Raw genomic sequence first — 14,785 nt, forward strand, 5'->3', positions numbered from 1 at the left:
AGAGTGGGGTTGAGGATGACTTTGAAGGGAAGGAGGGGAAGGACAGCCAACATCTCTGAGTGAGAGACCTGGGACTCGGAATCTCTGTCCTCCAGAACCTCCCTCCCTCTCTTACTCAGTCATGGGAGATGTTTCAAAGGACTTGACACTTAAGTTGATTCTCCCCCAAACCTACTCTCAATTTGCCTTCACCATTTTAGTAAATGGCCCAGTGTCCATCACCAGTTGCTCAGCTAAGAACCTGGGGACTGTCCTTGATTCCTTTCCTTACCCAAACATCCATTACCCACTCCATCAAGTTCCATCACCTTATGCCCAAATGCATCCCAAATCCAGTCACTTCTCACCTCCACCATTGTCGCCCAAGTCTCGGCCACCATTACCCTCTGCCCAGAAAGATTGCAAGAGCCTCTTAACTGTCTTCCTGCTTCACTTCTTGTCCTCTACTGGGGTGTCCTGTCCCTTCCTTATGTAAAACCTCTTCATTGCTTTCCTTTGCACTTAGAATAACATCTAAATAATAGCCAACCTTGCACGGTGACCCATTTGTCCCGGGCAAACGGGCGCAGTTGGTCGCACTAGGCAAGGCCCTGTGTACACGACCCAAGGCTTTGACCCTGCCGCCCCCTGTGATTGCTTCTCACAGGACTCCCTCCCCCCTCCCCCCTTCCGCACCCTCACAGGCTTACTTGGCTCCAGTCCTGTTGGTTCCTTGTCTCAGGATATTTGCTGTACTTGCTGCTCCCTCTAATTTGGCTCAGTGCCTCCTCCTCAAAGAGGCCTTGGGCCACTCCAGCTTAAGTAGTTCCTTTACCATCACCACCTGGCCCCCTGTCTCTGCTACTCACTCTCTGTGGAATTTGAAGCTTTCTGTGCCTCACTTTTTTTCCCCATAAAATGGGGACAGGGGCTATCCTCAAAGGACTACGGAGGAGATACCATGAGGTACTCCTTGCCAAGCCCTCAAATCACTGCTGGAACCCAGTAAGTGCTTCATATTAGCTGTCATTATCACCCTGTGTATTAGTCTGTTTTTATTGCTTACATCAAAATACCTGGAACTGGGTGATTTGTAAAAAAACAAAACTTATTGCTTACAATTTCTGAGCCTGGGAAGTCGAGAGTGCGGGTAACATGTCTTGTGAGGGTCTTGCTGGTGGTGACAGGGACCCAGGAGTCTCACATGGCAGAAAATGGCAGAGCAGAGAGAGCATATTTCTTTTCACTCTCCTTTTTAAAGCCCTCAGAACCACGCCCGTGACCACCATTTTTAATCCATTTAGTAGGCATAGTCCTCAGAATCTAATCACCTCTTCAAGGCCCCACCTTTCAATTACCATAATAGGATTTCCCACTTTCTTAACAGTCACAGTAGGGATCAAGCTACTAATACATGAAACTTGGGGGACACAATCCATATCGCCCTATCCCATTTCCTTCCTAGCACCTGTCAATATCTGATATAAACATATTTATTTATTTGTTCCATGTTTATTGTCTGTCTCTCCAACCAGAATGTGGGCTACATCAAGGCAAAGATCTATTTTACTTCCCTCAGTGCTAAAAATAGTGCCTGGTGCTTATTGAGAGCTCAAGATAAGTGTTAAGAATGAATGCAACTTTATGGTTGCACAAGATGTGTATGTACTTAATGCCACTGAATTGTACACTTAAAAATGGTTAAAATGGTGAAATTTATGTGTTTTCTATGTTATATATATTTACCACAATGAAAAAGCATACTAATGTTATATAATACTTAATAACTTTACTAGTTAAAAAAAAAAAAAGTGAATGAAGGTAGGTCAGAGCTCCCTAGCTGCTGGGGAATTTGTTCTTTCTTTTTTTGTGGCTGGCCAGTCCAGGGATGGAACCCTGGACCTTGGAGTTATCAGTACCATGCTGTAATCAACTGAGCTAACTGGCCAACTATGCTCTTTTTTAAATCATTCCACTGCATTCGTTTATAGGTTTACTACATATGTATGAATTATTAAGCAATTTACTATTTGGTTTTGCTTGTTTGTAAATTTTATAAAAATAGTATCATGTTGGGGGCTGGCCCATGGCTCACTCAGGAGAGTGCAGTGCTGATAACACCAAGGCCATGGGTTCGGATCCCATATAGGGATGGCCGGTTAGCTCACTGGGTTAAGATCCCCTTACTGGTCATCTTTAAAAAAAAAAAAAAAAGGGCCGGCCGGTGGCTCACTCGGGAGAGTGTGGTGTTGATAACACCAAGGCCCCGGGTTCGGATCCCATATAGGGATGGCCGGTTAGCTCACTGGGTTAAGATCCCCTTACTGGTCATCTTTAAAAAAAAAAAAAAAAGGGCCGGCCGGTGGCTCACTCGGGAGAGTGTGGTGTTGATAACACCAAGGCCCCGGGTTCGGATCCCATATAGGGATGGCCGGTTAGCTCACTGGGTTAAGATCCCCTTACTGGTCATCTTTAAAAAAAAAAAAAAAAGGGCCGGCCGGTGGCTCACTCGGGAGAGTGTGGTGTTGATAACACCAAGGCCCCGGGTTCGGATCCCATATAGGGATGGCCGGTTAGCTCACTGGGTTAAGATCCCCTTACTGGTCATCTTTAAAAAAAAAAAAAAAAGGGCCGGCCGGTGGCTCACTCGGGAGAGTGTGGTGTTGATAACACCAAGGCCCCGGGTTCGGATCCCATATAGGGATGGCCGGTTAGCTCACTGGGTTAAGATCCCCTTACTGGTCATCTTTAAAAAAAAAAAAAAAAAAAAAATAGTATCATGTTGTGAATATTCCTCTGAAATTGGTTTCATTTGCTTTTACTAATTCTAATATTCATCTGTGTTGATGTACGTATCCATCAGACATTTTCCCCACTATTTAGTAATCCATTGTAAAATCCATTATTTACTTATACATTCTACTGTTGACAGATATTTGGATTTTTGCTTTTTCATTTCTCTCTTCCTTATTTCTCACATGAACAATGCTTGTACATGTCTCTTGGTGTGCTTGTCCAGGGGTTTCTCCTGGGCAGTAGCTAAAAAGTAGTTAGTATTTTTCCCCTTCTCTACTCTTGGTAAGAAATGTGTTTTATGTCATGACCCAGTACACACAGACACACATATTTATCCTGACTTTCGGTGATGCAACTTGGCATTTTCTCAGCTACTTTATTTCATTTTTAAAAAAGATGTTGATGCAAATTACAAAATGATTTCTTGACGAACAAATTCATAGTGCAAAAAATCTTGCAGTCCAGTTTAAGCATATACCCAGGAGTGGGATTGCTGGGTCCTGGGATACAAACACGTTCAACTTTAGCAGATAGGCCAAATGGTTCTCCAGAGTAGTTATAGTAATTGACTCCTCACCTGCCCAGTATAAGAATTGACATTTGCTCCACATCCTCACTTAGTGGTGTGAGACTTCTTAATTTGTGCTCATTCAGTGGGTGTAAAATGACATCTCATTATGATTCATCTTTAGTGATATACCTGTCCGTGTTTCGTTCCATTTTACCTTTGGAATTTTTGTCTTTTTTCTTAGTGATTTGTTAAGGTTCGTTATATTTATGCATGCTAATCTTTTATTGGCTATGTTTATTGTAAGTATTATCCCTCAGTTTATACCTCGTCTTTTCACTTTTTTTATCAGCAAAAGTTGATGAACAAAAATTCTTAATTTTAATTTAGTCAAATCTATCAATAATTTCCTTTACAGCTAGTAGTTTTTAAATTTTGTGTAAAACATTCTTCCATCCCTGTTCTGAGGTCAAGATATTGTCCAAAAATTTCTGCTAAAGAAAAATTTTTAAATTTAAATCTTTAACCACCAGGAATTAATGCAATTCCTCTTTATTTCCATACAGATTGGCAATAGTCTTAGCCCATCTTTCCCCTGACTAATCTGCTGGGGTAAGGCTGTCATTATCAAGCATCTCCAAGTGTGTAGGTCCATTTCTGTACTCTCCTCACTTTTCTTCATCAATATGTCTATTCCTGTCCGATACCACACTACTGTAATTAAGGAGTGTCTTGAGTATTCTTGGGCCTTTGTTATTTTACATCCACTTTAGACACAGCTGGACAAATGAAAAAGTCTGTTGAGACTTGGAATTGCATTGACTCTAGAAATTGTTTTGGGGAGAAGTGACATCTTTATGATATTGACTATTCCATCAGTAATATCATATAGCTCTCCACTTATTTAGACCTCCTTTAATGTTCTTCAATAATGATTTGTCATTTTCTCCATAGATTTAAGAGAGAGCTTTTAAAAAATGTAAACAATGGGCTGGCCAGTTAGCTCAGTTAGAATGCAGCCTTGTAACACCGAGGTTAACAGTTCATATCCCCATACAGGCCAGCTGCCAAAACCCCCACAAAACATGTAAACTAGACCCTCTCCCTTCCCTGATGATAACTTGATAATGGTTTTTCCATTGCTCTTAAATTATAGCCCCAATTCCTTACCTGGACATGTAACCTAGCCTTGACTACCTCTTCAATTACATCTTGCAAAACTGGCACCCTTGCTCAGGATTGGTTGGTCTCACAGACTCTGGTCAGTTCTTCTTGCTCATCCCAGGGAAGTTACAATAACCACTCAGTGTTCACTCTCTGGGGAAGGCGTCCATCTTCCAACTCCAACCCTCTGCCTGGCTGACAGCTAGCTCAAATGTCTCAACATCAGAGAGACCTTTTTTGAGCAGCTGGCAGGTGCAGGGATCTGAAACCTTTACCTTGGTGTTATCAGCATCCCGTTCTAGCCAACTGAGCTAATCGGCCAGCCCAAAAGAGACCTTTTTGAACATCCTTTTCAGAATTGTCGAGTTATGCCCTTTCATAGCCAGAGAGAACACCCCATTCTTTCCATTTCAATTCTTTATCACTTTTGGCAGTTTATTGGTTCATGGGTGTGCATGTTTGTTTAACGCCTGGCTTCCTGAACAGCCTCCAAGCTCCCGGAGGGATGTCAGTTGTTTGATTCACCAAGGCACCTGGTACATTGCTTAGGACATAATAGATGCTCAATAACTGTTTGTTCTATGATGGCCAGCCTCAAAAAAAAAAAAAAAAAAAAAAAAAGTTAAAGGAAGGATGGGAAGGAAAGAGGGAAGGAGAGAGGAACTTACATCCTATATATAGTGAGGAAAGAAGAAACAAAGCCAAATAAAGGACATTAGGGGTGTAAATGGGCTGAATTTGAAATGAGCTTTTAAAAATTGCATCATTAATGTATTTAGAATGCATTCTAGTTGTCAAAGATTCAAATGATGCAGAAGTATAAGAAATATAAATTTATTGAGTTTTTGTTTGTTTGTTTGTTTGTGACCAGTAAAGGGATCGCAACCGTTGGCTTGGTGTCGTCTGCACCACGCTTAGCCAGTGAGTGCACCAGCCATCCGAACCCATGGCAGGAGCGCCACTGCGCTCCCAGCGCCCCACTCTCCCTAGTGAGCCACGGGGTCGGCCCAGAAATATAAATTTAAATTTCCTCTCATCATTCCTTCTTCATACCCACCCTCCATCTCAAGATGTGATGGTTAATTTTAGGTATCACCTTGATTAGATTAAGGAATGCCTTGAGAACTGGTAAAGCCTTACTTCTGGGTGTGTCTGTGAGGGTGTTTCCAGAGTAGATAGGCATGTAAGCCAGTGGACTGAGTAGGGACCGCCCTCAAAGTGGGTGGGCACCATCCAGTTGGCTGGGGGCCTAGATAGAATATGGATAGAACAGAAAAGGAGAGAAGAAGACTTCCCCTGTCTCTCCTCTGGAGCTGGATACACATCAGAACTCTAGGCCTTGGGACTCCAGGACTTGCACCAGTTCCCCTGCCCCCTGCCCCACCCTATTCTTAGGCCTTTTGGCTTTGGACTATATCATTGGCTTCCCTGGTTCTGAGACTTTGGGACTTGGGCTGACATGCACTACCAGCATCCCAGGGTCTCCAGCTTGCAAACAGCATGTTGGGGGACATCTCAGCCTCCATAATCATGTAAGCCAATTCCCCTAATAAATCATCTCTCATCTATCTATATATCCTTTTCGTTCTGTCTCTCTGGGGAACCCTGACTAATACACACCAGGTAACTATTATTTATTTATAGTTTAGTGGAGTATCTTTATAGATCCTTTCTATCCACTTACATATATATATATTTGTATGTATACATATAGATTTATTTTTCTTTTCTAAAATCAGGAATATCATCACACTTTACTAGTTGTTGTGTGCAATGCTTTTTTCAATTAATGATGTGGCATGGATGTCTTTCCATTTCAGTTCAGATAGATATTCAGCCAGTCCCCAACTGATAGATATTAGTTTGCTGAAATTGTCCACTATTATAAACAGTCTGAAGTGAATGTTTATTATATTAATCAGGGTTCTCTAGAGAAACAGAGCCAATAAGATATGTATATGTGTGTATAAATACATAGTATACATACATATATGTATTGAGAGAGAAAGAGATCATTATTTTAAGATATTGGCTCATGTGATTATGGAGGCTGGCAAATTCAAAATTTCAGGGTGGCTGTGAGGCTGGAGACCCAGGGAAGAGCTAGTGGGTGTTGTAGTTCAAGCCCTAAGGCCTTCTGCTGGAGAATTATCTCTTGCTTGGAGGTCAGTCTTTTGTGTATGAGGCCCATCCACGTTATGAGGCAATCTGCTTTATTCAAAGTCCACTGATTTAAAAGTTAATCTTATCTGAAAACATCTTCACGGAAACATGCAGAATAATGTTTGACCAGATATCTGAGTACCTTGGCCCAGCTGACCCCAAATTAACCGTTACTTTCATGAACATATATTTTTGTTCATATGTATAGACTTTTATATAAACTCAATTCCTAGCAATGTGATTTCAATGTTTCAAGGGATATGGACAGTTTAAATGTTAATAGATATATATTGCTATATTAGACTCCTAAGAGGCTATAAAATAAGAGCTACAAACTCCAACAGTATTTGAGAGTGAATGTGGGCATGTTTAAGCCTGGCCACTTTGAGTACGTGTTCCTCTAAGTCTCTGGGGTTTTTTTTTTTTGTTGTTGTTGTTGTTGTTGTTTTTTCCACTTCAGGGCCTTTGCACAACCTCCTCAGCAGCCAGAATTTAATTCTCCCCCACAAGAGCCTTTGCTTAGTTATTCTCCTACACAACTTTAGCTATCTGTCTACTAGCCCAGATTAGGTCAAATTCTCCTGTTTATTTTTTATTTTTTGAAAGGATCAAGCATAATTTTATCTATTAATTTTTTTTCTAGCTTTATTGAGGTACCATCAACAAATAAAATTTGTATTTATTTAAGGTGTACAACGTGATATTTTGAGATATGTATATAATTGTGAAATGATTACCTGGGTAATGATTTCTCCTAACATCCTTCTTTTCACAGCAGGAACAATCTCCATATGAAATTGCAGGTTCTCCTCTGTTCCCTAGGTGCACTGGGTCTTCTGTTAGCTCCTGCACATATCAATCCTGTCCAGACTCAGAGCCTTTGCATTTGCTGTACCCCCTGCCTGCATCTCGTTCCCCCCGTTCTTCATAAGGCTGGCAACTTCTCATCTAAAACTTAGCTTCAGTGTTACCTCCTCAGAAAAGTTTTCCTGACCTTCTGATGCCTCTTTGTACTCATTATCTAGGGCCATCATAACAAATTACCACGAACTTGAGTGGCTTAAAACTCACAGGCCTGGGGGCCAGAAGTCCCAAATCAAGGTGTTGGTAGAGTTGTTTCTTTCTAGAGTCTTGAGGGAGAATCTGTCCCATGCCTCTGTCCCAGCTTTTGGTGGCTGTCAGCAATCCTTGGCATTCCTTGGCTTGTAGGTACATCACTTCAATCTTCACCTCCAACTTTACATCACTTTCCTCTCTGTGCACTTCTCCCTTTCTCTTCTCTTATAAGGATAGTTGTCGTTAGGTTTAGGGCCACCCAGGTAACCTAGAATGATTTCATCTTGAGATCCTTAATTACATCTGCAAAGACCTTTTTCCAAATAAGGCCACATTCCAAGGTTCTGGGTAGACATATATTTTAGGGGCCCATTATTAACCACTACACATTATCCTGTTTTATTTTTTTCAGAACACTTTCACATCTGAAATGATCTGGCTTAGTGAGGTTTTCTAACTGCTGGTTCTGACCTATTAGTGGGTTATAAAATGTAGTGGGCTTGGACCTGCGTTCAAAAAGTTTAGATAGATGGGCTGGCTGGTTAGCTTAATTGGTTAGAGTGCAGTGTTACAACACCAAGGTCAAGGTCAAAGGTTTGGATCCCCATACTGGCCAGCTGCAAAAAAAAAAGATAGAAAATTTAAAAGGGAATATAGAATTAGAGAATATTGGAATCTATCATGTATAATAAGGGTGGCAGCTAAGACCACCTACATCTGTACTGTTTAGATATGAGGACCGAGAGCTCAGGCCACTTGTCATAATTATTTGTTCCAGGGAAATCTTGTCCAGGAAGACAAGTCTGTAAACCAATAAGTAACTTCATGGTTTGCTTCAGGAAATTGCTGTAAACCCATTTGTCTGGACAGATGGTTTGGTCATATGGACAAATAGCTCACTTATCAATCAATAGTTAATATTACTCCATTCAAAATCCTTATCTTGCCATGGTTACCAATCCTAAACTACAATGTCTTGAATTTTGCCCGGTCCCAATCAGTTCCCCCCTTTTACCTTGAACCCCTTGGGTCTATATCCCAAAGTCCTACACATATCCTCTTCTTTCCTCATCCTTCTGAAGCACTATTAAAATTCTAGCAAGGTGGTGTTCTCCATCACTGCAATAGCTCTTAATACGTTTAGCTGTGCTTGGTCAATAGGTTTTCTAGTGGTCTTTTCAGGAGCTGGCATTCAGTAATTCTTGAGAACCCTTCATTGACAATTTTAGACTCTCAACCAGGAAACATGAATTTCTCTAAGACCTCTGGAACCTCCTACTGAGCAGTCTTTCCAACCTTGACAGTCAGCTACATCTCATGATGGATCTGAACTCTAATTTCTTTTTGTGGACCTCCTAAATGTTGGGCTTATTTTGTCCCTTAGGAATAAGGAAACTGTTTTAGGAACCTTTGATTATATGATCAGATTTGAAATCTTTTCTCTTAGGTGGAAACATTCCTTGTCGTTACCATTACTGTGTCATGACTATCTGCTCTTATCACGTTTTATTGTGAACCTATAAGAGAAAGCCATGGGGAAGAGGACGGGCATAAGTCTAATAAGTCTGCTCTCACGCTGGTCCTGAGGGCTGACAAGTTCAGAAGGTCTTGGCTGAATGGCATCCTTATAGGTTAATCTTTTGTTTTGGGTTATCTATGGAGACCTCATGAGAATTTTCCTCAGTCTTGTTTTGTACATCAGAGTCTGGTTCTGGGAAACGTGGTTCCTCTCCACGTCTTTTGTCCAGGAAATGAATAATTGCTTGAACTGCAATTAGAGATGCCTAATCATTAAGTTGGACCTGAGACATGAGGTGCCAAAACAAGATATCTATCGCCAGACCCTTGTGTTTGTCTTGATGTAAGATTGGACAACTGCTCCTTACATACATTTACAATATAACTATTTTCTTTGCTCATTATTCTCGATAGCATACTTTTACCCAGAGACTTAAGAATTTCAGTGGGCACTTAGAATTGTTTTAAACACTTTGTGGAACTCAGAAGAAAATGGGAATAAAATCCCAACATCCAATGGTCTCTATTTTTTTTTTTTTTTGTTATGGGGAAGCCTCCAAAAGGAACTTAGATTCCAAATTGCTTCCTTAAAAGATTCCTCAGTCAAGGCAAATGAGAAATGTGAAAACTTTAAGACCTGTCCTCTTTTAGATCCTGCCCTGCCCCAACCATGTCTTGAGCCTGGAGACCTCTCCTGCACTATTCTTCCCTCTTCTATTCTCCTCCATTACCACTAGCCCTACCTCTCCTTCTGATCTGTTTTCCTTCCCTTCTTGCTGGCCAGAAATCTCCAAAGCCTAATCACCTCTGAAGTTAATCCTCTTTGGAACAAGGCAAGCCTCTTACAGTTGATTGATCTGAGCATTGTTAAAGACATTCTGAGGCCTAGACAAGTTAGACAAAACTTTACAGATTAAAAAAAAAACGTAGATAGGGCCGGCCCGGTGGCACACTGGATAGTGCGCCGCTTGGGAAGCGCGGCGGCGCTCCCGCCCGAGGGTTCGGATCCCACGTACGGACCAGTTCCCGCTCACTGGCTGAGCGAGGGGTGGGGGCAACACCGAGGGTTGCAATCCCGTTGCCGGTCCCCGGTCCGGTACGGGGGCAACACTGAGGGTTGCGATCCGTTGCCGGACACGGAAAAAGACAAAAAAGACAAAAAAAAAACAAAAAAAAAAACGTAGATAAATTGGACTACATCAAAATACAAAACTTCTATGCATCAAAGGACACAAGTAACAGAGTGAAAGAGGCAATCCATGAAATGGAAGAAAATATTTGCAAATCATATATCTGATAAGGGATTTATATCCAGAATATATAATGAACTCCTACAACTCAACAACAACCACCACCCAATTAAAAAATGGGGAAAAGACTTAACTAGACATTTCTCCAAAGAGGATATATAAATGGCAAATGAGCACATCAAAAGATTATCAACATTACTAATCATTAGGGAAATGCAAATCAAAACCACAATGATGTACCACCTCACACCCATTAGGATGGCTACTATAAAATGACAACAACAACAAAAATAACACGTTGGCAAGGGTGTGGAGAAGATGGAACCCTTGCGTGTTCTTGGTGAAAATGTAAAATGGTGCAGCTACTGTGAAAAACAGTATGGCGGTTCCTCACACAAAAAAATTAGAATTACCATATGATCCACCAATTCCACTTCTAGGTATATACCAAAAAGAATTGAAAGTAGAGTCTCAAAGACCTATTTGTACAACCATGTATTCATAGCATCATTATTCACAATAACTGAAAAGTGTAAGCAACTCAAGTGTCCATCAACATAAATAGATGAACAAAACATGGCATATGCACATGTTTGCTCAGGCTGCCATAACAAAATACCAGCGACTGGGTGGCTAAACAACAGATATTTATTTTCTCACAGTTCTGGAAGCTAGGAAGTCCACAATGAAGGTTCCAGCCAGTTTGGTTTCTGGTAAGGGCTCTCTTTCTGGCTTGTAGATGACTGTCTTCTTGCTATGTTCTCACATGGCCTTTCTTTAACACAGAAAGAAAGAGCACAAGCTGTGTGGTGTCTCTTATAAGGACACCAATTCTATCCAATCGGGGCCCAGCCTGTGACTTCACTTAACCTTACTTACTTTCTTATAGGCCCCATCTCCAAATACAGTCACACTGGGTGTTAGAGCTTCAACATATTAATTTTGGGGGGACACAGGCATTGAGTCTGTAACAACACACAATGTAATATCATTCAGCCTCAAAAACGAAGGAAACTCTGACACATGCTACAACATGGATGAACCTTGAGGACATTATACTAAGTGAAATAAGCCAGACACAAAAGGACAGACATTGTATGATTCCACTTACATAAAGAACCTAGAGTAGTCAAATTTATAGAGACAGAAAGTAGAACAGTCATTGCCAGGAGCTAGGGGGAGAGGGAAACAAGGATTTATCGTTTAATACATACAGAGTTTCAGTTTTGTGAGATGAAAAGAGTTCTGGAGGTGGGTGGTGGTTGCTATGGTTTAACAGTTTGTCCCCTCTGAAATTCATGTTGAAACTAAATCTCCAATCTGGCAGTATTGAGAGGTGGGGTCTTTAAGAGGTGCTTGAGTGATGAGAACTCGGCCCTCATGAATGAATTAATCCGCTCATGGGTTATCATGGGAGTGGGACTGGTGTCTCTACATGAAGAGGAAGAGAGATCTGAGATAGTTTGCTCAACACCCTTGTCATGTGATGCCCCGTACCACCTCAGGACTGTGCAGAGTCCCCACCACCAGGAATGTCCTCACCAGATGTGGCTCCTTGACCTTGGACTTCCCAGCCTCCAGAACTATAAGAAATCAATTTTGTTTTTTTGTCCAGTTTCAAGTATTCTCTTATAGGCAACAGAAAACAGGCTCAGACAGTGGTGATATTTGCACAACGATGTGAATGCACTTAATGCCATAGAACTGTCCGCTGCTGTCACTTTATTTGTGTATATACCCAGAAGTGACTCCATTTGGTTCTTTTTATAACCTCTATTTCTTTGCAGAGAATTTTTATTTTTTCATTTGTTTCAAGAGAATTTGTGATTGGTTGTTGAATAATTTTTATTCTGGCTGCTTTAAAATCCCTGTCAGACAATTCCAACATCTGACTCATTTTTGTGTTGGTGTCAGTTGATTGTCTTTTCTCATTCAAGTTGTGATTTTCTTGGTTCCTGGTATGACAGTGACTTTGGATTATAAACTAAATATTATGTTAGAACATTCTGGGCCCTATTTAAATCCTTTATTTTAGCAGGCAGTCACCCCTTTTTTAGGTTTAGCTCTCAGATCCTGGCCTACTCTTGTGGGCTGTGGTTCCAAGGAAAGTTTAATTTTCAGTGTCTTAGAGGACTGCTTGGTTTTCTGTGCTTCTGGGGCTCCCACTAGTCTCTGCTTGTGCTGCCTGAGGGGGTGGTAGAGGGAAGTCTCAGGCCCATGGCATGAAAAGGCTTTCCTGGCTGGGCTACTCATTGGGGGTGGAGAGTATTTCCTGAGGTGGGTGTTCGTTGTGCTGGAATTCCCCTACCTGTACCCCCCTCCCCCAGCTGCCTCAGTGTTTCTTTTGGTCAGGGGAGGGGAGTATCAGGCCATAGGGTCAAAGAGGCTTCCAGAGCCAGCCTGCTTGCTCTGGTTGAGTCCCTCTCGCCAATTCTTGGCAGATGTGTCCCTGTGGGGGAATGGAGTCTTAGTTCCACTAGGACAAAGAAGCTTCCTGTACCAGGCTGCTTATTGTGTGTGGCTGGGTGCCTCTTGCCAGTTCTTCCCACCTGCTTTGGTATCTCTTGGCAGGGGAGAGGAGTCTCAGGCCCAGTGGGGAAAGCGAATACTTACCCTGACTGCTTATTCTTGGTGGGACTCCCAATCTGTCCCCCTTACTGGTTGGTATTGGGCTCACCTTATGGGTTGGGGAATGTCAGATCTGGGTTGCATTGCAGGGTGGGATATAAGACGCCCTCCTGCTGTGTTGTTCCTGAGGTTCCAGGGTTCCATACCAATTTGCCTTTTTGCCATCTTTCAGAGTTGTTTGTTGGTTGGCTCTTGCATTATTTCCAGGGCTTATAGTTTTGCTTAGAGGAGAAAAGCTGGGAGAAATGGGTCTATGCCACCTTAACCCATCAGGTACTTTTAACAGTAGTTAAGCTCCAGGGTATCCATCCCTGGTTTCACGTCCCTCAGCTGGAAAGACATAGAGTTTTATGCTTTGACAGACAGTCATCAGAGGATGCTCAGATTCCTCTAGAAGCAAACAATATGGAAAGAAAAACAGCTACACAAGGCCATTAGATCAAGTAGATGACATGCAAAATAGACCACTTCCTCTCAACATTCTGAATCAAAACCTTGCCTTGCCTCTCTTGTTTTGCTTTTAAAATCTTCTTTGGGGCTGGCCCGGTGGCGCACTCGGTAGAGTGCGGTGCTTGGGAGCATGGCGGCGCTCCCACCGAGGGTTCGGATCCCATATAAAACCGGTCCACTCACTGGTTGAGCGCGGTGCGGGTGCGACACCGAGGGTTGCGATCCTGTTACCAGTCACGAAAAAAGACAAAAAAAAAAAAAAAAAAAAAAAAAAAAAGGTAAAATCTTCTTTGGCTTATTCTAGTCATTCTGTTTGTGTTCTCCGTCCATTTACTATCATGTAAAGATGGAAATAATTGTTTTTATGTTAACCTTTTTTCTAGGATTTTGAATTTTGTTGCTTATTTCTGGGTATGATATTAACAGCTGGTGATAAATGGCTCATTCAATAGCCAATCCTTAGAGGAAAACTGATGCTATGTATGTTTCCATTTTGCTTTGTAGTCTGGTCACCTTCCATTATTGCCCATTCCATAGCCAGAACAAGCAGAATCCTTTCAGACACAAGAACATGGGAAAAAAGAATTACACTTCTTTTCAAAAAGACTTAACTTCTTTGAAAGTCGATATAATCATAGACCAGAGGAACACCAGCCTAATTCACCTTAAGATGTGATTTCCAGAAAAGGAGAAAGCATTTAGAGAGATTAGACCCAAGATTGACATTCGCAAATGCAAGAGAAGTTACATTTAGGTTTTCATGCTGAAAGGAAAGTTTAACTGGCTATGCCCAGCCAATCCTTGCGACCTTCCTCTCCTTGGTCCTTCTTCTTTAGGCTATAAAACCAGTAAATAACAGAACTGTTGGCATTATGGAATTCATGCAACCCAATTTGTCTGGACAGTTTGCTGAATGAGCTCTCCCATCATGACAATAGATTGCTCATCTGGGAAAACAGCTTGCCTAACAAGCAGCCGTTTTACTCATTAAGACTTACTTTAAGACCCTTGCCTTGCTGTGTTCACTAATCATAAAATATTATGTCACCAAATTTGCTCAGTTTCAATCAATTCCTGTTTTGAAAGACCTGCCTTGAACTTCTTGAGCCCAGACCCCAACCCTGTACATTTCCTTCACTGACCTCCCCCTTCTGAGATATACTGAGATGGTGAAGGGGGTGATCTCCTTTTTTTTTTTTGTCGTTTTTCGTGACCGGCAACGGATCGCAACCCTCAGTGTCACACCCATACCGGACCGGGACCGGCAACGGGA

Source organism: Galeopterus variegatus, unplaced genomic scaffold (assembly GCF_000696425.1).
Source record: "Galeopterus variegatus unplaced genomic scaffold, G_variegatus-3.0.2 Scaffold1633, whole genome shotgun sequence".
Taxonomy (NCBI): Eukaryota; Metazoa; Chordata; class Mammalia; order Dermoptera; family Cynocephalidae; genus Galeopterus; species Galeopterus variegatus.